The sequence below is a fragment of the Phocoena sinus genome, chromosome 3, assembly GCF_008692025.1.
Source record: "Phocoena sinus isolate mPhoSin1 chromosome 3, mPhoSin1.pri, whole genome shotgun sequence".
Lineage (NCBI taxonomy): Eukaryota > Metazoa > Chordata > Mammalia > Artiodactyla > Phocoenidae > Phocoena > Phocoena sinus.
In genome coordinates, this window is record NC_045765.1 from 148510363 (window position 1) to 148536912 (window position 26550).

The 26550-nt window shown below is 36.5% G+C and overlaps 1 pseudogene; it reads left to right on the forward strand.

The window, feature by feature from the left end:
- The first annotated feature begins 614 nt into the window (after positions 1-614).
- LOC116751123 lies at positions 615-24209 on the forward strand (annotated as a pseudogene).
- Positions 24210-26550: the final 2341 nt, after the last annotated feature.

Genomic DNA, 26550 nt, shown 5'->3' on the forward strand with positions numbered 1-26550 from the left:
CTGAACTTAGGTATCTGTTTCCTTTTCATGTTAGGGAAGTTCTCAGCCATAATTTCATCAAATATATTTTCTACCCCTTTCTCTCTTTTCCTTCTGAGACTCATATAATGCAAATGTTAGTAGGCTTGATGTTGTCCCAGAGACCCCTTCAACTGTTCTATTTAATTTTTTTTCTTTTTGTTGTTCAAATTGGATGAATTTGATTATTCTATCTTCCAGATTGCATATGTGTTCTTCTGTATCACATAATCTGCTGTTAATTCCTTCTAATGTATTTTTCATTTCACACAGGCATGGGAGCTCCAGAGACAGTACTCTCTGCCCTGGAGCTAGCCTTGCTCTCTCCTGAGTGTGTACCCCAAAGTGAGTGCTGGCTGATGTATGAGCCTTGATTCAGGCTGGGTCAGACCCAGAGGGGTTAGTGCCACACTACTGAGCTGGACCCACCCCCTCCCAAGTGTGCACAAGTGTGCCTCAGGGATGGCAATCTCTGTCCTGGGGCTAGCTTCACTCCCTTCTGAGTGCCTGCAGGGATGCATGCTGGCTGTGGAGGTCTCCTCCCTGGAGCTAGTCTTGCTTCCTCCTGAGTGGGGGAACCAAAGTATGTGCTGATAATGGCTGCCTCCATCCCAGGCAGAGGCAGGGCCAGGTCTGAGCCAGCTCTGTTTCCTCCAAGTGTGCATACTTTTGTTGGTACTGGCAGCCTCTGCCTTAGTGACGAGCAACACTGCAGTAAGAGGGGCTGGAGCAGGAGCCCAATGTGGGCTGGGGGGCTGTGCTGGGGTAGTCCTGGCAAGCTGGCCAGAGCCCCAGTTTTCAATCTGCTGTTCTGCCCTGTGACTGGGAGCCAGCAAGTCTGTGTGCAAGCTCTTCATGAGCAGACTCTTGGTTTCTTACTGGCCTCCAGTAAGTCCCGTTTGTTTTCAAACAGCTAAGGTGGCTCATCTTCCCGATGTCAGCCCCAAGGCCTGGGGTGCCTGATATATGGCTTGAACCCCTGCTCCCCAGGGAAGATCCTTGAGCCTGTGATATCCCCCTCCTCTTCTGAGTCCCACACTAGTGGTGTGGGTACCAATCGGATCGTTTTTCCTTCCTTCCTACCAGACTCTGTTTGGCTCTTTTTTTACAGTCTTGGTTGTAGAAGAGCTGTTCTGCTAGTCCTCAGGTGGATTCCAGCAAGAGTCGCCCTATATGTAGCTGTAGTTTTGATGCGTTCATGAGGGGAGGTGAGCCCAGTGTCCTCCTACTCTGCCATCTTGACCTCTCCCTGTTGAGAAGTGTCTAAGCTTTTCGGCAATGCAAACAATTTTTCTTTAACCTCCAAATTGTTTTGTTTCTTTTTTTTTTATAGTTTGGTGATGGAATTCTACATAAATCTGGGATTTCAAGATAGTAGATTGAATTTTAAATAGTTTGACATTTGACAATGTAATATAGAAATGATTGCAGCAACATGGATGGACCTAGAGATTGTCAGACTGAGTGAAGTAAGTCAGACAGAGAAAGACAAATATCACATGATATTGCTTAAATGTGGAATCTAAAAAAATGGTACAAATGAACTTTTTTACAGAATAGAAATAGAGTCACAGATGTAGTAAACAAACTTATGATTACCGGGGGGAAAGTGGGGCGGGGGGAGGGGTGGGGAGGGATAAATAGGGAGATTGGGATTGACATATACACACTACTATATAAAAAATAGATAACTAATAAGGACCTTCTGTATAGCACAGGGAACTTTTCTCAATACTCTGTAATGGGAAAAGAATCTAAAAAAGAGTAGATATATGTATATGTATAACTGATTGACTTTGCTGTCAAATCAACTATAATCAACTATACTCCAATAAAAAATTTTTTTTATGTAGAAATTATATATATATATATATATATATATATATATAATCTGTTTTGATCCTGGACGTATTTACTCTCAGATCAATTCTTTTTTTTTTTTTTTCCTCAGAAATGAAAATCATGGGAGGATTGCCCCAGCAGGAGGTATTTCCCCTGTGTCAGCTGCCTTCTGGCCAGGGTTAGCCAATGAGAGTTACAGGTTGGCAACTGGAAGGCCCCAGAAGGAAGAATCTAGATTATTTCTCCCCTTTGCTCTCTGCTTCAGGCAGCTTCTCTAGCAATAGCTGTATCTCCTTCATTGGTCCAGCTCCTGCTAGAAAGGTCCACCTTGGCCCCAGACTCCTTGTAATCTAGGGCCCTGGGCCCAAATAATATCATCTACTCCTTTGTATTATCTCTTGAGCCTGTGGGTAGAAGTGGGTTCATGCTTTTGCTAATCTTAGTGTTGCTTCCTCTCCCCTATTTGGTCGTTTCAGCTCTTCTATCATATGTATGACCAATTCCCTGCGTTAAATTTTATCAGTTTCATATTCTTAGTGGTTTCAGTTTCCTGGATGAACATTGGCCGATACGTTATTTATAATACATTTTAAAGAATAGTAATGTATAACCCCAAATCATTATTACAGTTTGGAAGATTCCTGATAGGTCAGCACTTGGGACATCTGCATTAGTTTAGCTTAGATAATATAAAGCCAAAAAAATCCATACAATTGGGGAATTCATCAAGATTCTTTTATAACAGATCGTTTTTTTTCTCCAATACTGTAAAGCACTGAAACTATTTCTATACTGGGAATTAACTGCTGCTGGTGGTGGTGGTATCAGCGTTTTATGTGTTTATGTGCATGTATGTGCCTGTGTGTGTGTAAACACGTTCAGGGAACATTTGTTTAGTCTGCTTTTATGCTATTACAGCTAACATTTGTGTGTGTTTGTTTTCTTATCTCAGCTCTGGTAAATCCATGAAAAACAGATGAAAGCCAAATCTTTCATTATTTCTAAATCCCTGATTATGCCATGTTTCTCCTAAAATGTGTCCCGAAAGAGTGAGAGAAGCATCTGTAACTACATACAGGTTATGTCGTAGTCCCCTTAGTAACATTTTGTCCATATGGAGCTTAATTCTGTAAACTACCTATAACTAGGTATAAAATTCAGACAGAAAATAGCAATTTATCACAAATGTCCAACTGGTTTCTTCTTCTTAGTGGTTATTCCCTAATCTGAAATCCAGCCCATTCACTGCCCACTTACATTTTTGAACTGTAAAATCAATAATAAATAGCAAGAACATTCCCCTAAGAGATTAGCCATGCATTCCAACTGGAAAGAACAAGTGAAGGGCACTGCCATAGAACTGTGTGCTTGGAATTCGGTGTAGGATATAAAATATGGAAAAATGGGAATGCTCCTTTAATCAAGTTAATAATGCAATGTAAGATTGTTTAAAATTCCACCTAAATCCAGAAATGCTCTTTAAAAGCAAATATTTAGAGAAATAAGTGGGTTTTTTTTTTTTTTTTTTCAGTACGCGGGCCTCTCACTGTTGTGGCCTCTCCCGTTGCGGAGCACAGACTCCGGACGCGCAGGCTCAGCGGCCATGGCTCACGGGCCCAGCTGCTCCACGGCATGTGGGATCTTCCCGGACCGGGGCACAAACCCGTGCCCCCTGCATCTGCAGGCGGACTCTCAACCACTGCGCCACCAGGGAAGCCCAGAAATAAGTTTTTAATTAGTATAATCTCAGAAATAATTTTTGTATATTTTACTGACTTATTGATCTTCCTTTAATATAATTGAAACTGATCAGTTTAAAGTACACATTTTGAGCCCTCTTCAAACTAAAGGCTTGAAATCTGCCTTAGAATGTTGATATATTGCTCTCTGAGAAAGTGCATTAGTAATTCCAAATGCATATCCAACAGAACTGTGCTATGTAGAAATATTTCAACCCAAGATACTCAATTTCCTATCTGGCTTAATTATTTTTGTATATATGTGTGTGTGCATGTATGCATATATATGCACACACACATATACATGTTTGAGAGTATGTGTATTTATATATTGTACATACCTATATATACAAGTATACATGTATATTATATATAATATATAAACTTAAACACATGTAAAATAACATACATACATGCACACACATGTACAATTTAGCATGAATTGTTAAATGATAGGGTATCATCTTCCACTCATGTCCTTATATCCATAGTTTATTTTTTCTCCATAAGTGTATTAATAGGAAAATGACCTAAAAAATCCATTATTAAAGAAATGTTTCCTATGATTCTATTCTTTACAATAGTGTACATAGTAAAATATAATAAAGCCCTTTGGCTCTCAAGGGCTTGCAAATTGTGAATTAGTAAACATAAGTATATTTTAAAAATGCAAAACTGTAGGAAATCATAGTAAGTACCAATGCTATTTCACTGAATTCTTACCATCACTTTAGGAAGTAGTTATTACTAATTTTACTTTAGAGATAGGAAACTCATCCAGAAATTAATTTAACCAAGATCACCTGGCTAGTATGTAGCTTACTGGAAATTTGAACTTAAATATGAGCAATGCTAAAGCCCTTAATTTTTTCATTATATAATGCTGATTTCCCTAATAAAAATTGATACAGGGCTTCCCTGGTGGTGCAGTGGTTGAGCGTCCGCCTGCCGATGCAGGGGACGTGGGTTCGTGCCCCGGTCCAGGAGGATCCCACGTGCCGCGGAGCGGCTGGGCTCGTGAGCCATGGCCGCTGAGCCTGCGCGACCGGAGCCTGTGCTCTGCAACGGGAGAGGCCACAACGGTGAGAGGCCCGCGTACAGAAAAAAAAAAAAAAATCGATACAATAAAATTAAATATTTTGGAAGACAGCTTGTAATTAAAGGATAATTGAAATTGTACAATAGAAAATAAATTATTCATATCTGGAATGGTTTGTGAAATTTTCATAAAAGAGGAAAAATTTGATTATGTCTTAAAAACTAGGGTAGACCATGAAGAAAAGAGCAGTCTTAACATGCAAAATTTGGAAAGTAGGAAGGCACAAGCTATGTATAAGGGAGGCAAGAAAAGAAAAAAATTAAGCTAGAATGTAAGATCCAAGAGGGTCAGAGTTTGAAGATGTTGTTGAGCATGTTGATTACAGCCAAATTCGGAGGGACTTATATTCCACTTCATGAAGTTTGAATATTTTGGTACATAGAAAACACTCAATAGTTGTGTTTTTTGATTGAATTAATTAATTAATCCTATAAGCAATAGGGAGTGTTGATGATTTTTATTGTAGAAGCATGGTATGATGACAGTATTGATTCATAATCATTATTCTGATGGCATTATTCAGCATGGGCAAAACTGTAAGTTGAGGGACTTCTACGTATGAAATAATGGCAGAAGAATGTAAAAGAATGGATGGATAAATGACACACTGAGAGGTTACATCAGGAAGTCAATATTTTGAGTTTCTGAAATGGAATAGTTTATTAAATACTATTTTAAAAACATGTATTGAACATCCACTAGGTGCCATGTAAACAAAAGGGGACAGAGTTACAGCCTGTAACAGTCTGTAATTATGTGAAACTATGAGAACTATGTGAAAAAGATACAGGAGTATAAGAAACAGAGTGTTTAACTATGAGATTAAGAGTAATAGATAAATCATAAGGGACATCTGGATTTAATAGAATTCACCTTTAATGAATATTGAACTTGTTCAAAGGATGCATATTGCAAAGTAGGAAACATCTGCTTTCTAGAGAATACACAGTTTTCTAGTAATAAGATCATTGCATTAAGATGAAAACACTGATAAAGCAATGCTATTATATATTTGGGCATATGTGTGAGTGTGATTATTTCTAGATATCGTGAAATGCAGTTTGTTAACCACTTCTCAATTTTTTGAGCATAATTTGTTTTATTTTCAATTGCTGTAACAGAATCTATAAAAAATCCTAATCTATTTAGGAATATATTTTGTATATATTAATATTTATATACTTATTTCTAATATTTATATAATATATTCTATAAACATGCATAATTTGCATAAATTATATTAATAGCTTTGAAAATAATTGAATAATGTTAGTATAGCTTACATTTATATGAATTGGAATTTTTGAGTTATGATGCTTTGGAATGTGTACTTTCTTTAAAATTTATTTTTAATAACATTTTTATTTTATGTATTTATTAATTTTTTTTGGCCACACCACACAGCTTATGGATATTAGTTCCCCAGCCAGGGATAGAACCCAGGCCCCAGCAGTGAAAGCACCGTGTCCTAACCACTGGACCACCAGGGAATTTCCTTGGAATGTGTACTTTATACAAATGTTGTTCTTACACATAGATTATAGATGCTTTATATAGTATATAGTGTACACAATAAAATAAATTTTATCTATTGCATATTAGGTCTGTTCACACCTGGGAGAAGGAGATGTCATTAGAAGAGTAAAAATGTGAATTATTTTGAGATATTTCAACTTAGAATTCCATTCAATGAACATTTAATGAATTCAAGTAACAAGTTAAAGTATGGTTGTAATTATTTGAATTAATCTATAACCTCTCTTCAGTTAAAAAGTCTATGATTCTTCATAGTTGTTTCTAGATTGCTAACTTTCTAGAAAAATAAACTCCAAGACTAAAAATGTCATCAACCTAACACTGTAAAAAAAACACATTTCAAATGTAGTAACATGGCACGTTTCATTCAAACGTAGTGCCAGATATAATTAAGAACATTTATCCTTTCAGGGAATGGAAGTAGCAAAACTTTCTCTTTTCTAGAAGTGCCCCTTTTTTCTTGTGTACAAACAGACTGAACACCCAATGAAGTACTTTGTGCGATTCTCAAGTGTTAATGCTCCCTATCTCTAGCTCTAAATTTCTGAACTGAATTATGAATGTGACATGCTGATTTTTAGATGATTCCGGTTAGTTAATAAAGAATTTTACATATCAACTTTTCCACTTGCTATTGAGAGAACTTAGAATTCCCAGCAAGATTCTCCATTCTCACTCCATAATCCAAGGCTCTTAACCAAGTTGAGAGAAATGTGTGAAGAACAACAAAATCTGACCTAGAAGTTTTTTTATGCTTTGCTTGTAGAAGTGGCTAAAGTTTCCTCCCTATTTCATTGTTTAAATTAATAATTAAAGAAAACAAAATGCTGGAATATTTGAAGGATTGACAAGGGAGCCACTGGTTGTGAAGATGACAGTGGCAATCCTGCCATGTTGGTTGCTATGAACCACATTTGTTCTTTTAAGGTGATGTCATATTCCTTTATATTTTATTCAGAGTGCTTGAACACTGGCCATTTTTGCTTTATACAATCTGAGGAAAGCAATTTGCTATCAATGAATATAGCATGAAGATAATTAAAGGATGCCTATGATTAATAAATAAGGCCATGAAACTACTCATTTTTATTTATCAAGATATTTCTGAAAGTACAATATAAAGCTATTATAGGAAGTGTTCATATAAAGAGTAAGCCTCTTTACTTCAATTTTTGGAAAAAGCCTTTTCATGAAGTGCCCCACTAGAAATTGCATGGGTAGAATAAAAAGTAACACAAAAAAGTAACATTTGAGTGCAAAATTAGTAAGGCCAACTGGAGCAAAATAATATCCCCCAAATATGTGATTTCTCTTTTGGGAAAGATTCTTATTTTTGCACCTTAATAATGTTTTATCTTCAGAGTATGTGGAAAGTTTTACTTCCATTATTAAAGTAACATAGTTTCAAGCATGGATCCCAGACTCCAAGGTTGCCTAAAAGTTAGTAGTAACAAATGAGAGGTACTAGTAAAGACATGAACTTTTTTTTCTCATATAGGCTAATGAATTTGATCCATGGACTATTCACAATCAGGATTTTGAAAGATAAAATTTGAATTGTTTCATTCTTTAATCAAACATTTATTTATCACATAATAAGGGTTTCTTATTACCTATATTGGAAATGGCAGGCACAGTGCTACTTGGTAGGAATTCAAAACATTTGGAGATGATCCTCAGACATTGTTTGAAGGGTACAATAAAAGTTCAAAATCCTGTTTGATTAAACATTCTCATAAATTAGGTAAAATGGATTATGCTAGTAGACTTCAAAGAGTGAAGACAGAGAAAACCACGTATTTTACTACAAAAAAAAGTTTTAGCTGAGCTAAATCATATGACCATATTACAGCAAACCTATCACAAGCTTTACGTTCTCAGTGAAGATGATTGTTAGATTTTTTTCCAAGTTTTTGTTAGATTTTTTTCCAAGCTTTATTGTTTTATGCTAAATTTGGTATCTTAGTGACAGCATTGATGGACTGCCCGCCTGTGTGTACTTCTAAAATGGGCTGCAGCTGCTTCCCAGACTAACATCTTGGCTTAGTTTCCACATTTTTCTACTTGAACATGAAACATTACTGGAGTCCCAAATACTGGCTATTAATTGCCTCCCCTAAAATGTGGGGCAATTCTAAAATTCTGAATGGATTGCTTTTAAATTCTTTCACCCACTTCCTGGTTAGTTATTGCTCCTTTTGTATAATTAAACCTTTTTTTTTTTTCCAAATACTTTTTAGAAAAGCCAAGTCTCTTCCAACTTAAGTACTCCCATACTATGGTACTTAGTATATAGCATTTCCATTTCCAAATGTTGGCGGTATAGTAGAAGGAAATATGTGTTTTTAGAGTGATTAAGGCTACACATATTTGTGTGATTTTTAAAATTTTTATATGGACTTTTCATAAACCATATCTTCCTGTTTGCATGAAACTTGCCATCTAGAAGTGTAAGATAGGTTGGAAGAAGGGGCTGAAGCATACGTTGCTACTCTGAGATCTGAGAAAGCTCAGACAACTTTGACTTATAATTATAAAGGCCTTCATCAGTGTTTTAAAGGGGACCCCAGAACTGATTATTTCAAAGGCCATGTGTGTATCATTTCAAACCAGTTATTAGATCAATGTTTTAAAAAAAAAATCACTGGTTTAAGAGTAACCCATTTTCCTACAATAAAATAAATATACAATATTTAATATTTACTCCTATATTAAGATATTCAGAAACTGATTTCTAGGTTATAGGAGCTGAAATGGACAAAGAAAATGTGAATTTCCCAGATCATTACAAAAGCATGCTTGAGGGTAAATGAAAACCAGTGACGTTAACTCTGTCTGGCGGTAACTTTGAACGCCTTAGAAAAAGGTGTCAGAAATTGTTGAAAATAGGACAGATTTTTAAAGGCACAATTAATTCTGCAATGAAACATTTTTCTCTTATTTGAAAGTCTCATAGAAAATGCAAAGAAAATTATTTGGCATGTTCATTCTGGAAATTCAACATTGAGATTAACATTCAAAAATCAATCAGTGTAATTTCCCAGGATTAAGTTAACAGGATTAAGGAGAAAAATATATGGTCATTAAAATAGATGCAGAAAAGGTATTTGATAAAGTCCAACACCTTTTCATGATAAAAACTCTTAGCAGTTAGGAATAGAAGGGAACTTCCTCAATTTCATAAAAGATATCAACAAAACCTCTAGCAAGCATCCTATTTAGTGGTTAAATATTGAAAGCTGCCCTTTGAGACAAATGAGATAAGAATGCCACTAACACCACCTCTATTCATCATTTTTCTGGGGATCTTGGTCAGTGAAATGGGGTTAAATAAATAAAGAGGAAAAGTATTGGAAGAGAAGAAAAAAGTTGTCATTATTTGCATATGATATAATTTAGAAAAACTAGTAAAATTAATCGATAAATTCAGCAATGTTTCTGTATACAATATTAACATAAACATTAGATTTATTTCTAAATATAAGAAAAATTTGGAACATAAAAACTATATACTTATAACTTTTAGAATAGCTTTAAAATACATTATATACCAGGAATAAATTTGACACAACATATGTAAACTCTCTACAAACAAAACTGCTAGACATGAGAGAAATTAGAGAAGACTTAATAAATGGAGAGAGGTACCATATCCATGGTTTGTAAGATTCAATATTGTAATAATATCAAATATACCCTAATAGATCTATACATTTAATGGAATTCCAATCAAAATATTTTGGTGGAAACTGACAAGCTGAAGCTAAATTATATATGGAAAAGCAAAAGACTAGAATAGAAATGACAATCTTGAAAAATAATAAAGTGGGGAATCTGACATTTTCAAATATCTAGACTTATAAAACTCTAGTAATTCAGGAATTATTCAGAATTTAATGAAGTAAGAATAGATAAATAAAGCAACACACAGAACCTCATTATAGTTACTTGAATTATGATAAAGTTCCCCTTCCGTGCAATAGGAAAAAAGATGTTGTTTGCAGTGAATGGTTCTAGGTCAACTGGACATCATATGGGAAATAAAAGTTAAAATTGAAGCTTACTTCAAATGATTAAAAAAGAAATCATGTCTCCGTGAACTGTAGATCTAAATGCAAAGGTAAAACTATGCGTCTTCTGAAAAATAACAAAGGAGAATGTCTGTGGTTTGAGAGTTGATAAATGCTTCTTGAGTTGGCTACAAAAACCCTTTGCTATAAAAGTAAGACTTCTAAAGTGGACTTTATTAAAATTGATTCCTTCTGTTCATTAAGTCACCAGTAAGAAAGAGAAAAGACAAACCACAGAGTGGAAGAACATGTTGGTAATACTGAAAAAGGACTCATATCAGGAGTATGCAGAGAGTTTCTTAAAATCATTAAGGAAAATACAGACAACTCAGTCTAAAAGTAATGGGCAAAATTATTGAAGAGGCATTTCGCAAAAGAAGATATTCAAATGTCCAATATGCATATACTAAATTGCTCAATATCATTTGTCATCAGAAATTCAAATTAAAACCCTAATGAGGTAATACGAAAAATGAAACCAAATGAATTAACTTAAAATGAACTTAAAAAATTTAAAAGCTGAAAATGAAAAATTCTTGATGAGGATATTGAGCAACTAGAACTCTTCCATTCAGATGGTAGTTATGTAAAACGAGCCAGCCACTTTGGAAAACTGAATAGAAATATCTACTAAAGCAGAACGTTTGGGTGCACAAATTCTATGACCAGGCAATTCTACTATGGGTGTGTACCTAACAGAAATGAAAACCTGCGTGCACTCAACGACATGTATGGGAATGTTCCTAAGAGCAGCTGAACACCTGGTATGACCAAGTCAATTGTGGCATACTCACACTAAGTGATGCCAAACAGTAATGTCAGTGGAGGCACTGCTGCTACACACAGCATAGTGGATGAATTTCACACCCATAACGTGGAGCAAAAGAAGAGTCGTAAAGACTAGGCACAGTGGAGATCTATTTCCGTACAGATCAAAACCAGGTAGCACAAAGAGATGGCCATAGAAGGTAGCCTCCTAGTTACCTTTTGGAAGTAAGATAGTAACTTGAGCGGACAGAAAGGAGGTTTCTGTGATGCTGGAATTGTTCCATTTATTTATCAGAGTGGTGATTATATAGGTATGCTCACTTCCTGATCATTTATCAAGCTAAACATGTATACTTTGCTCATGTTGTAGTGTATAGAAAAGACTTCAATAAGTTAATTTTATTAAAAATATATTTGGCATTTCTATAAAGAAGATGTCACTGAATTATTTCCTTAAAATAAATTTTAAAAAAATACGTATTTCATATCAGAGAGCTGGTATTCCTGGTTAAACATCAGGTTTGTGGGGAGGGTTATGTGAATTACTTGGTGGAGAAATAGAATCTTTAGTTTGTACAACTTAAAGCAATTTCTCTAGTGCCAGAAACAATTCTGCTCCTTGTTCACAGATGCTGAAATAAAACCATAAATGGGTTAAGCAACTTACTAATCATCACAACCAGAGGAACATGAAACAGGAGACAGAATTATTAAAATCCTGCCAAGATTCTCTATTCTGTCAGAAGCTCTGTTGGCAGGTTCTTTCCTCATTTTAATTGGCATTACATTATTTTTTGAAAGTTCTGATTTTAAAGGAGACAATGGATACTAGATAATTCTCCCAAGTATGAGAGCCATGTTCCATAGATCAACCTGTAGGCATTTTGTAGTTAATAAACTGAGGATGCTTTTAGAACAGCTTATGGTTTTGAACTTCAGAAAATGGCTACGCAATATCACATTACAAGGAGCACTGCAAAAGGACCCTTCTCCCTTCAACACGGCTTGTGCTCAGTGTTCTGTGGCTGTTTTGTGCTGTGCTCTTTATGTGTTTTTAATTATTATTGTTTACGATGATGCTTTAATTGTTGATATAGCACCCTGAGCATATGGGTGGAAGCTTTGTAATAATTAAAAAATATTATTATAGTAGTTCCTGGAAAGTAAAGAAATCATCAGGGCTCCTTTGAGTTCTTATGGGAACCGATTGCACCAAGAATCAACATATTTCCTGTGGGGAAGTAGGAGGTAAGATTAAAAAGCACATCTTTCGCTGCCTCCAGTCCAGTCTCTGCTGCTCCCACTGCCTTTGTGACTAACAAGGTTTACTTATTTGCTTGGTTTTGTTTAATTTGATAACTCCCGGTGTCAGCCCTGTTTTCCCCACAGTCTCAATGGCATTTTCTAAGCCTGAGAAATACACAAAACATACACAACATGTGCATGTTATCAGTGATAACATTCCTTTTTGATGGACATTTTAACTTTATGCAATGTCTGTAACTATTATTACTATGAAAAAAATTTATTTGTTAACTTTAATGGACAAAAGAGATTTGCAAAATTTTGAGCATTTATGTGTGCTGTGATTTGTTCACTATCTTTTTTTGTTACATCATAATTTTCATTGCTATGAAAGTGACAGTAATCGAAATTTTCTTGGTGCTTTTGTTCATGCTTTTTTTGTGTGTGGATAAGAAAATAGTGGTTGTCCTAGGGGAAAGCATGATGAGTGATTATATTCCTTGAAATGCCTTCCTATGTTTTCTGCTAAAGTGCAGGCAGTATTTAATGGTTTCAAAAACTTCATTTGACCATATAGGTCAAATAATTCTTGTGTTCCTTCTGTTATGAAACAAAGGACCATGCATTAGGTATTATCATCATCTGTAGATCAAAATTCTTATTCTTAAGATTGGATTATAAAATGTCTGCAATAAAGACAAGTTCTACCTAATATTTATTGATTGATTTTATTTTTTAGAGGAAGTAGAATGTGAGGTATTCCGATTGATCAATTTTCATAGACTTCAGGAAGATGAGAGTAGGAAAGAGAATTTCATGCTTTTTAGAGATTTTATACAATAAATAATCACCTCAATTTTAACTCGAGAATCCTATGAATCAGCTAACAAATGTTGTTACTAGTCTTTGCGTGTCTGACAACTAAGAATGACTTACTTCTATTGATGACTACTTTAAAAACAAAAAAGATACCTCAAAATGGAATTTGCATATCTTAAGACATGAAAATCATCAAAAGTTTTTTATAGAAAACATTTGCAATTAATACTATAGTTCTACAATTTTATCTTGAATTTGTTTGAACGATTAAACACGAGGGGCTGTAGCACCAAGATGTATTTCACAGAGAATATTTAATGTATAATTTTTAAAATTTTATATTGATTAAAGAATTTGAAAATATGCTTTTTAAAAGAATAACTTCAAAGGAGAATAGAATATACAAAAATTAATCCCCTAAATATAATTCTGCAGGTGAAATGTACAAAATGCATACGTTTCCCTGACTTGCTTCTGGGGTGAGCACAGCCATTAACTATTCACTGGAAAGACTGACTTTACTATATCCTGACAGGAGCTAAAACACAACCCAAGGTGAGAAGATTGTGGGAGTTTCTAGAAGAGATACTAGGAAACAAATATTTTTCCTTATTTTCCTGATCGAGATAAACATTTTGCAAACTATGAATTCACTTTTTATTTCTGAATAGAAAGAAGGGAAGAATTCTAGAGAGCTCACTGAATATCCTATTTTGTCCATTATTCAATATATTAGTTTAATGACACACATTTCAGCTGCATCTGATATTCTTTTGATGGTATACCAGGAATTCTTGAACTGTAGAAATGACTATTCCACTCTTTCCAAGTAGACTTGACGACTCCCTTTTTCTTCTGCTGTATCCCTTTTACAGTATCTATCACATGTTATGCACATTAGTTTACACATTTATCTCTCTCTCCATCAGATTGTGAATAAACTATGTCTTCATAGCCCCAGGACTTTCCCAGTGCCTCTCCACAAGTGTGTGTTCAGTTAGTGATTTGTAAATGGTTACGAGGCTGAAGAAATGCTTTAGCAAACCATACCTCATTGACCTAGAGATGTGTATATAACATCTTAGTGCCAATTTGGGAAGCTATTTTAGAGGACTGTCCAACAACTAAGTATAATCAATTACTTTGGGGTAGTTGGAATGCAACTCAGTAAGCAACCTTGTCCAAGTAATAAGTTACTGAGAGCATTTACCCAACACCAATTTCAAATTACTGAACCACAATGCATTTTGGCTGTGGGTATATCAAATTAGGAGTAACTGTGCTTAGAGCCACAGAGGTTTAAAAAAATGCAGATTCTACATGAGGTTTGCAAAGGTGAACAATGACTATAAGATATCCTAAGAGCTCTATGAAAATATTTATCAGCACAAATATAAGGAAATGCCAAGTTTGTTATGGATTGGTATTGGTCATAGATACTGACTATACGGTGATGCAAAAAATCCAGGAAACTTGCATGAGAAGAGCATCTTGATAAAACCAAGATAGAGACATCTCCTACAGCTGAGAATGCAGTGCTAAGGCACTAGACTTAATATAGGAACTTTATTATACATACACATATTTTCCACTAGAGCTCCAACTAATTATATCTTTGTTTTGGAACTTTGATTATGACATGGGGAGGTTTTTCTAAGACATTGAAGATGCAATTTTAATATTTCTCTTTCCTATAGTAAGCCAATTATTTCTTTCAAAATCTTACATGACTGCTAAAGGAACAATTCATTAGTGTAGTCGTAAGAGAGGAGTCAGAAATAATCATGCTGCTTTTTGGAGCTAGAGTTGGAGCACATCACAGTGGGCACAGGATTAATGCTGCTGTGCGCCAACCTTTAATGGGTGTTTTGGGTACATGGTGGTAGGATTGGGGCTGACTGGGCCATTTGGACATTGGCCTGTGCCTTACAGTATTGCTCTTTTGGCAGAAGCTGTCAGAGCTTCTTTGCAAGTTTGCATCTGGTCAGGGACAGAACTCTGTTTCTTGTTCTTTTATGCTTTGTCTCTCCACATCCCATTATCACACTCTGGATGAATGCTCTCTCTAGGTTCTGTGACCTGAACCCTTTACTGCCCAGTACAGAAAATGAATGTGAGAACTGAACTCAGCCCCTAACTCTCTACTGCATCCTTTAAATTCTCTTACAGTTTTCTTATAACAAATTAGGGAACATACATATACAGGATGATGGAAACAGTGGTAAAAGGGAGAAATTACACAGATCAGACAGATGAAACCCAGACCACTTCCAATTCCCTGCACTCATATATTTCTTTTCATTCTCATTTTGGATACTTTCCCTACGTTTCATTTCACTTTTGTACTTCGGCCAGCACACAAATTCAGCTGCAGATATTTTTTTCGTTTGACCTTACTAAGAATGAATCCCAAATTCCTATTCAAATGAAAGCAAAATTTCCAAATATAGGGGTTGGAGTCAGTTACGAACACACAAAGGTAGAATCAAATGAACGAAGTAAGAATAAAAAGTAGAGAGACAGGAAAAGAGGATGGAAAAAACTTGCAGAATTAATGAAACAATTTGAAAGCATATGATAAGTTCTGTTAGCATGTTCACTGTAAGTTAGGTGACATTTCTCTTCATCTTTGTTATGGCTGCACAGGCTCAGTTTACCCCAGTTATCGTGGCAAGCTGATTAAGAGTTCTGAAACCCCGTCTGTCATTAAACCGTCTCAATGTATTATTAAAACAGCAAAACGACTTTTCCTCCAGGCAAACAGAATAAAACAAACTGCAACAACTTATGCTGTGTCTATACAACACAGAGTGAAATGGAAAATTCTCATTCTCCACTTATTTTGATCAATGTGAATAATGAAATCTGAGAGCTGAAACCACATTTTTACTTTGTGGCCTGCAGGAGCCTGTGTGGTTGTCATATCTTGGTCAGATCAGAATACTGTGTCAAATATTTTTGGTTGTTTTGGCTTTGGCCCAGCTATATATTTCAGAGAGACTTCAGCTGGTTAAACTTCATTTTCTTTAGTTTTTTTTTTTTTAATTACATTGCCCCATGAAATAATATAACAAAGGAAAATTAGGTATGCTTCGATGGAAGGAATGTAAAGAAATCAGTATTATTAAGAGTATTTAGATTGATAGCCAAAAAGATGGGGAAGAATTAGAAGGAGTTTAGGAATCTATTTTCTGCAACTCCATTAATCATTCATTCATAAAACATGAATGGTACTAGGTACCTTCCAGTACTTCTGATACATATAGAAACTATAGTGCCTTCTATCAGGAAGCTTGAAATCCAAAGAGAGAGAGAGAGAGAGACATAAAAAGTGATTGCTGAGCCATGGCCGCTGAGCCTGCGCGTCCGGAGCCTGTGCTCCGCAATGGGAGAGGCCACAACAGTGAGAGGCCCGCGTACAGCAAAAAAAAAAAAAAAAAAAAAAAAAAAAAAAGTGATTGCTTACAATATAATGGGGAGGAATAATGTATGGGTTATAAGCTACTGCAGGATGAAATGGGAATAGACGTGGGGTTCACAGAAGGTTTCCCACTGAAGTTGATAATGATCATGAATACTCACTATGTACTAAGCACTAGATTAAGCTCTTTGTGTGTATTAACTTATTTAATCTCTAGTAAAACTTTGAGAGAGGTACTGTCATTATACTCCTTTCACATATGAATAAAAATGTTCAGAGAGACCTTTTCCCCAAAGCCCCTAAGTAGACAAACAGATTTGAATCTAGGTCTGTCTGATTTTACAGCTGAGGGGTCTTAACCTCTAGGCTCTAGTTTAAACTAAGCTCTAAGGGACAACCTATGCAAATAACTTTCCACTAGGAATTGCAGTTCCAAATGTATACGTCAGGGGGTGCTCATTTGTGTACATAAAGGGTTAAGACAAAGAAGTTTACTGTAGCAATGTTTTGTCTTTTTTTTAAATATGCAATTAGCTAATTGTCCACTAATGAGAGTATATCTTTAAAAAATCTTAGGCATTTATAAAGGATGATATCGAATACTGAGAGAAAAATCAGCCTATCTGGATTAAAAACCTAACTCTGCTGTTTCCCTGCAGTGTGAACTTGGGGAAATAGCTGAACTTTTCTGTGACTGTTTTCTCATCTGTAAAATGGAGATGATAAGAGCATCTAACTCATTTGTGGGAATTAAAGGAAACAATACAAATAAACCACCAAAAGTGTCTTGCACATACTAAGTGTTCAATAAATATCGGCTAGTATTATGTAATGGACCTTCTGTATAGTTAAAAGGAACACTTATATGTACCTAAAATGGAAAGTTCCCAAAGACATATTTCTGAGCGTAAGTAAGTTGCAGACAGTTGACATAACATGATAATATTTATAAACTATATATTTTCATAGATACATATCATTTATATAAGCACATTTTAAAAAAGACACCTGACAAAGTTTTCCTCTCTGTCTCTCTCTCTCTCTCTGTCTCTCTCTCACACACACACACACACACACACACACACACACACACACACACACAAAAACAGTCCTTCAAAGCATCAATACAGCTATCATAACTGTCTAAGTCTTTACTGATTGTGTTTACGCGTGTTGGTCAGGGGAAAAGAATGACTTGAGTGAGGGAGGAGGGAGGACTACCTGTTAAAATTACACTTTTCATTTGCTTTGACACAAGCATATACATATATAAATATGTGTATGCCTTTCTAAAATTGGAGAAAAATCAAGTTTTGTTGTTCCATTGAGAACAAAAATACATTCTGGAAAGATTTCACATGTGCTCCTGCCAAATATGGCTTTCATCCTATTTTCAAACAAATATTGATGTCTTTTGCTAGCAGGACTCTTTAAAAGAATAATGAAGTATAAATGTTTTCCTATCACTAAAATTATGTGCCCCTTTGGGGAGATATTTAGATTTTCTTAATTTCTTTGGGGTTTCTTAGCATTCATGATTTTGATGGGTATTTTTGAGTAATGGCACTGCTGTTTTTAATCCCTTCATCTCTGAGGGTACAATTGCTACCATCATTTGCTCTTTGCCCAGATGTATGTTCTCTATTTCCTTCTTTGCTATTAAAGCTGGGCCACATTCTGACAGTTCCCGCAGGAGGACATGGCCAACCTCACACTAGTGATTTTTGTGCATTCTTTCTCAAGCTATGTCAGTCATTTTGCTCATACCACTAGAGGAGTTTCAGCAAAGCTTGTGAAAAGCATAGCTTCTCTAGAAGTGTGGGAAATGATCAAGTTCTTGGAACATCAGGAGGAAGTAAGATTTCTGGGAAAAACAAAGCTCTGTTATCAACTAACTTTTAGAGGTTCAAGAAAATGGATATCTGTGTCTTGATGCTAGATCTGTCATTTTTTTGGTAAGGAGTGAAGGATTCTCTTTTCAATTATCTTCAACCTCTTTTTCAGATATTTTAAATTGTTTATTTTGGCAGAGAATGTGAACATGCATGCATATAAATATATGAATTCGTGTCATATCTATATCTATCTATCATCTGTCTGTCTAATCTAATCAATCAAGAGTGCCAAACATAGCATTTTTTAAATGCCAGAAAAATATTCTTTTTAATTTTAAAAGTTGACAGTTTATTTTTAAAAGAAAGTAACTTATTTTCAAGAAAGTAATTCCAAACAGAAAGTATGCAGTATGTCTACAGCATTTAGGACATTGATTTATTATTTGAGAGTTATTAACTATCAGAGGTCCTAGGTAACAAAAGAAGAAAATATTCCACTTAAATATCATAGTGTAACTAATAAAATAAGTGTGCACTGATTTTGCAGTTTACAAGGCTCTTTCTCATTCTTCTTGTATTTTTATGCAAAAAATTATAAAATCAGTCAATTACTTTTTATTTTATTAGAGAAAACTGATTATCTTTTTCAAAGATAATCAGATTTTCAAAATTACATGTCATTTTTCCCCCAGGACTCTAATATTTATGATTAATGGAGAAAAGTTTTAAAATTAAATCACTGCTTTTCTTATAGTGATAAGCTACTTTGAGCAGAAGCCTTTTAGGTTTACATAAATCTGTAAGGAACACTGGCTTTAGAACAAGAAGGTGTACCTTAATATTTTTCTATTGCTAGCTGTAGACTTTATAAGTTAGTATAACAACAATATTTTCCATTTAAAAATAACATTTTTCAATCATAGATTTTTCAATCATCTTTTTGTAATCTATTTTAAAATAACATTTATTTTTTCTGCTTTTTTTATGTCTAACATACAAACCTAACTTTTTCCTTTGAAAATTTAGAAATTATAGAATGATATAATCCCAGAGAAAATTAGTCAGTTGGAATTCTATCACTGAGAATAAAATAAGTTAACATTTTGGTTTATATATTTCCAGATTTGTATATAGATACAGCTTTAAAATAAAGGTGCTATGCAGTAATGTTTTATAACCTGCAGCTTTAAATAATAATATAAGTATTTTCTAGATTATTAGATGTATTTTTAAATGACTTTGAAATTGTATGGTGTTTAGTGGTATGCGTGTATCAAAGTTTTTTTTGTTTTTGTTTGGTTTTGTTTTTTGTTTTAACTAACTTCCTATTCTTTTTCATTTATATTACCTACTAAGTTTGCTTATAAATTAGGCTTTCAAACTATCTTTGCTCAACACAAATATAACTTGGTATTTTTTTTTGTATCTGAATTAACTGTTCATGTTTGTTACACATTTTCTTTTGGGATATTTCTTAGGCATATTTTCATGGGCTATTGATTTATAAGAACTAATTTTATATTGAGGTTATTAGCACTGTATCTACTCTAATGTTACCAATATTTTTCTTAGTTTGTATTTTATCATTAAATTTAGTTTTTTTAATTCATAAGTTTAAAAATATATATTAAAATATATTCTTATTTTTCTTTCTGAGATAGATATATATATGCACATATAAATATATATATATAATTAGTATTTAGAAATGCCTTTCCCAGACTAATCTGAAACTTAATTGCGCCTTCCTCCACTACTGCTACAGTTGGACTCATTCTCTTTGACATTTTGATTGTTATAAAATTTGAAGAATGTTTTGGTAAAGAAGAAAGGAGAAGGTGAATTTCAACAAGTTGCATTAAGGCCTAGGTAGAATTGATGAGGCTTGAGGGAACGCAGAAAGTTTAATAGCTGGGATCATGGGGAACTAGAAGAAATGTGATTGATGTCTAGGGTGGATAAATAAATATTAGAGAATATGAGGAACTTGTCATCTGAAAAAGAGGAAATTACCTTTGTCAGAGAAAAAGCACTTTTAAATTGGAATGATCATATCACGTGACATCTTTTCAGCGAAATAGAGATACAAGAATCTTCTGAAAGCAAAGATTTGGAGCGGAGGAAGAGTGAAGTTGCACTAGACTTTCAGGTTAAGTTCAAAGGCAAGTACTTCTGTAGTGCTGCAGAAATTCTTAGCAGTGAAAGAAATATGACAGGAAGCAGGAAACAAACAAACAAACACAAAGAAAGTACGACAGTAATCCTTAATGTTATTTAATGTTGTAGTTGTTTTTATAGATTGGATAAGGACTTGATGAGAGCTATGAATCCTCCCCTCAGATAAATGCATGTTTATACTATTTTGCAAACAATTTTAGAAAGTGAGATGACTCTCTTACACTGAGTTAAGGACCTTTACTTTAGGGGACATATAAGACTTCCTCCCTAAATCTGTAGCCAGCCTGAGGGAGCCTTATATCTAGATGGAAAAATGGAATCTTCAGAAACACGATAATGTCATATTGCAGCATATGGGTTTTAATTATAAAGAATAAAGTGAGAATAAATGGAAAGGCATAGAGACATGTTCACTTTCTTTGGTTATTACTTTGTTTCTTTTTTCTACTCCTCAGGCTGCTCTTTGGGTGGGTATCTTCTCTCTTCCTTTATATCTATACTTCTAGCGGATGTGGGTATATTCCTTGATTGGCAGTTGCCTTCACCCTTGAAGGCTAAGCATGAACCTATGAAAATGAGAGATAAAATCATTTATCAGAGTGGCTTCTACTAAAGTACTTAAGCTGAAAGTCCAAAAATAGGTTGTTCGGTTTTCTACATGATCCCATCCGTATTGTGATGACAACAGGGTAAGCAGGTATACTGCAACCAATAAAGGAGTGTATTTGGCTCATGTATACTTCAAACCTAGCAAAGACTGCACTGAGAATTGGTAAAGAACATGACTCATAATGGGAACTCCGTTTGTGATAAATCCCTTGTCTTCATAAAGGATTCAAAGGAAATTAACTCACCATACTATTTACTGAAAATGTTTGTCTGTTGTCTAAGGCTGTGTCTATCCAACTGAAAATGAGCAGAGTACATTATTTTCTGCTGTTCTAATGCCAATATTAATGTCAGTGTGGGTTTCTTCATGGTCGATTTGATAATTTCTTCGGAGATGGGCCATTCTTGTAAAATAATAACAGGCAACTGGAATCAATTGCACTGTATTGACAAGGTTTATTGTTTTCTCTGAAATCATTTGAAAAGACATCCATGTGAATTTCACTCAGAAGAAAACTTTGGTTACAAAAGTCCTTATGCTCTGTGTCTCCCCCCAGAAACATTTGGACCTTTAGAAACATATTTTATGTATAATGTGAATAGGGTATTAAATATATAGGAGAGACTCAGGTAAAAATGGAAAGATTTGAAATCATAAAAGTAACAAAATAAACCCCAAACATGTGAAATGATAATCTCAAATAAGTTATAACAGAGATAATTTGGAGTATTTAGGCACTCTCTTGTCTCTAGACATTTAATGCTGAATTGTGGTGAACACTGCACTTCAACAGAAATTAAAACAGCCTGATGTGATTCCATCAAAGATGGAGATGCAGGTAAAATTAGTTATCTCCAGGCTTTATGCACAGATGAATATGGCAATAGGAAATAAAAGCTAGTACAGATAAACTGAAGGAAAGGCTGAAGCTTGCTGTGCATCTGTAGAAGTGATATATGTATTGATGCGGTACCATATGATGATTGGTTAATCTTTACCAAAACAATTTAGTATTTTAATTATGTTGAATTTATAATTGAGAATGCATATTCTATAAAAAAAAATCAGTTGTAATCTCCCCTCCTCCCCCACAGACTGATTCATCCAGGGTTCTCTACATAACAATGTAGACATAATAATTTAATCATAAAGCAATTTACAAAATCACTTTTAAATTCTTGAGGACTTCAAAGAGCTAATAAAAATAAAATTATAGGGCTTCCCTGGTGGCGCGGTGGTTGAGAGTCCGCCTGCCGATGCAGGGGACGCGGGTTCGTGCCCTGGTCCGGGAAGATCCCACATGCCGCGGAGCGGCTGCGCCCGTGAGCCATGGCCTCTGAGCCTGCGCGTCCGGAGCCTGGGCTCCGCAGCGGGAGAGGCCACAACAGTGAGAGGCCCGCGTACCGCAAAATAAATAAATAAATAAATTAATTAATTAATTAAATTAAATTAAATTATAGAACAAGAGAATGTAGGGGTTACAGTAATGACACAAACATAGCAAAATAAAGACATATAGTCCATGAAGATCTCTACATTACTTTTTTTACTTTTAAGTTTTGATGAAACTAAACACTAACTCATTAGCTTAATCAGCAATCCTGTTGTTATAGGGTCTGAAGGATGCTAAGTCAGGCCTGATATTGGGAGATGGGGGACTCCTCTGATGGGCAACTTTGGCTTGAAGATTCACCAACAGCCTTGCCAAGCTTTCTTAAAACTGCCACATTCTCTACTACTCGTGCACCTGACATTCCTTTCTTTTCTTTCCCCTCACAGGGGTCAGCCCTGCATACTGTCAGTTCTCCCACCCTCCTCCAGCTCCTTCCCCAGTTTCCTTCACAGATGTTTTCCCTAAAAAAAATTTGCACGTCTAATTCTGTCTAGGGGTCATCTGCTTCTCACAGTACCCAAATAACACAAGTGGTATCAGGAGTTATCCAAGAAAACAAGATAGGTATTTAGGACTGGCTTACTCATCGCCCTGTGGGTGAAGAGGAAGGACATTGTCCTGTTTGGTAGGTGGGGCAATGGTACTCCCTTGTACAAAGCAATGTTAATTGCTAAGGATTTCACTGCTGGTGGCAGGAAAATGTCTCCGTGGAGAACAAGGCTGTGATAGGGGATAAGGATTCAGGCATTTGAAAGTGTTTTGTTAACAATGCCTTTAAAGACAGTGAACTTGGCTAGTTCTTTCTAAGTTGTATTTATGCCCTGCAGAGGGATAATAGTAAGAGACTGAGGGCTGTTAACAAGCTTTGGTATCTTACAAAGAGGCCCTTATTTCCTGTAGTGAAAACACAGAGCTGTTCAACAGGCTGAAGATCTAATAGAGTTGCAGGGCTTCAGAGACATTTGAATGATCACCCAGTGTTCTGCTTTGTTATGCCAAAGCCAGGGTGCTGGCTGGGAAAACCTGGGGCCCTGAGACAGGATGGGGATATCTTGATACTAGTTCTGCATTTGTCCATGAACCTTCTGGGCTTCAGAGGTGGACTACCTTCCTGAGAACGAGCTATCACTCTTACTGAAGGCCTTGTGGCAAGCCTGGCGCTGCTCTCCCCCACCAGCAGCTGCTTGAGCAAGTAGCAGCTGGTAGTAGGCACTGTGCTCTGTCTGCTGGCCCCTCTGGTTCTGGTTAAGCAGCTGATGAGCTCAGCTGAGCTGGACATGAACTGCATGTGTCAGCTGCACAGCTGTGGAGGTGATGATGCCACCATGGTGCTGCTTGGTGGCCTTGTCTACTGGTCACCATCCTGGTGCTGGCTGGCCTGGCCATTTGCCCTGCTTGGCCACTGGCTGCCATGTTGTCAGTAGGCATTGCTCTGGTTGCCTCAGGCTCACTCTTGCTGCTGGGTTTGCTGCTGTATCAAGTGGGTGTGATTGGACACTGCCTACCCTTCTGTGTGGCTGCCTGCCCACCCCCTGCTGCCCAAGGTGACCACCACAGTGGCAATGGAAGCATCTTCAGCATCTCACGATGGTTGTCTGCTGGCCAGGGTCATGCAACCACATCCAGCCTCATATGACCTAGCCAGAGCCCTTCTTTCCATCACTTGCCTCAACATCCTGAGTGGTGTATGTGTGTGTGTGTGTGTGTGTGTGTGTGTGTGTGTGTGTGTGTGTGTGAAGAAGATGGTGAGCGTATTTGAGTAGGTGCATATCCCAGGACTGTATAGCCCTCTGGTGGGATTGCATGATATGTGATTCAGAGCCTATGGGCACCTACACATTCATACCACAGGAAGGTGAATGTATGTCTCCTTGGAACCCCAGTTTTTGTCCATGGAACTGTGAGAGTCTGCCTGTCTGCTGTACGTGGAGTCTCTAGGCCAAGAAGTATCTGGGATCCCTGAAATGTCTTGACTCCTATTACCAACACCCGTCAAATCCAACCCTGCCTTTTAACACCCATCAGGAATTTCCACAGGAGTGACTATTTGTGCACACCAGAGACTGCACCAAGGACCCTTCACTGAGAAGAGTAACTGGTGGCTAAGTGGAAAGAACATGGGCTCTGGAATGTGACAGGTCAGGATTAGAATCTTTCCTCTAACACTTACCAGCTGGGGAACTCGGACAAGTGACTAACCTTTCTGAGCCTCAGTTTCTTGAGGGTCGTGGTCATAGTCCTAGTTGTGGTAATTAATTGTGAGGATTGAATGGCATCACGCATGGAAGGATTGGACATGTGGTAGATGTGCAATAAGAATAGTGGCTGTTGAAACAAAAACACAAGATAAACGAAAAACTCTCCTCCCAAGGAGACAGGTGATCCCGTTCTCCATTTCTTGCTGCAGGCTGATACCTGGTAAGTCCCGGGATTACCTCAAAAAGAAGGCCTCAAAAAGAAGGAGAGAGACTACATACAATGAATGAGTTGAAAGAAATAGCTAATAAGTACTTGAACCAGGAGAATACCCCTGTGATGGGAATTTGAAGATGCTTCATTAAAGAGGCCAGAATGTAAGACTATGTAAGCAAGTATTCTTGATGTGGGACAGTTAATTGACTTTCCTGGGACAAGGCATATCCTAGCACGGACCCTAGGAGATGAAGTAAACTCACTGCTGCAGTGGCTCTTGGAGACCTAAGAAAAATGATGGCCAACATTAAATGAAGTAGAAGCATCTGAGTTATGGTATCTAACATTAAAGGCAGGAATAAAGAGGCTGAGAGAAGCAGGCATACTGGAGTGGATATATTATCTGAGGCCAGAAGATCCAGCAGATGAATGTGTTCCACAGAGGGAACCAGAGGTTACTCTCCAAGGCCATCATCAAAATGCTGGTGATAGGGACCCTAGTATCAGAAATTCTGAAGAGCCTCCTTTGCAAGCCAGAGCTGATGGTAGGAAAAGCAGATAGTCTTTTTTTTTTTTTTAACATTTTTATTGGAGTATAATTGCTTTACAATGTTGTGTTAGTTGCTGCTGTATAACAAAGTGAATCAGCTATACGTATACATATATCCCCATATCCCCTCCCTCTTGTGTCTCCCTCCCACCCTCCCTATCCCACCCCTCTAGGTGGTTTCAAAGCACCGAGCTGATCTCCCTGTGCTATGTGGCTGAAAAGCAGATACAGTCTTTAGAAACCAGATAGCAAAGTTAGGCACCAGATGCCAGGAGGCCACAATTACTCTAAAGATCAGCAAGGTCAAAGGGGCAGCCAAATGAGCTTGACTCGCAGGGAGTGGTTAAAGATGGTTAATGGAACATGGCGTCCCTGGGAACAAGAGTGCTGTTCAATAACTACAACCAAAAAAAAAAGGAAACAAAAGAGAAGCAGGAGGCTGAGGATTAAGGACAATCTCCTCAGTAAAAAGTAAAAATCTCTTGCTCAGTTCCCAAGCATGAGCCAATTTTCAGATATTGAACCCATAACATCCAAACAGTGGGCGCACCTCACAATGAAAGAAGTGAGGTAAAGCCAGATGACCTTGGGAGCCCCTGGTTATATCACATAGTGTACCATCTAGAACATAGTGTACCAGCCAGCCCCACAGAACTCTGGAACATCCTCTAGAAATCCAGACAAAGTGTCAGTCCAGAGGCAACACTCTGAATTTATAGGGAGCCATTCTTAGGATGTAGTGTATTCATTAAATCAGAGACCTCTCTGTGATGCTGTGTCCCCAAGGGAAAGAATATAGGGAACTGGGAACCATAGAATAGAAGCAGGATTATCCTCATGGACCATCACTCTCAATGACCAGCTGAGGGATTTTGTTCCTTTATACGGAATGCTCTGGGTTTTGCAGAGTTGGAGCTCCTGGTGAGTAAAAGGGACATACTTTTGCCAAGGGACACATAAGAGGTTCCACTGAAGTGCATGTTACAGCTGCTGTCTGGGTATTTTGGATTCCTTG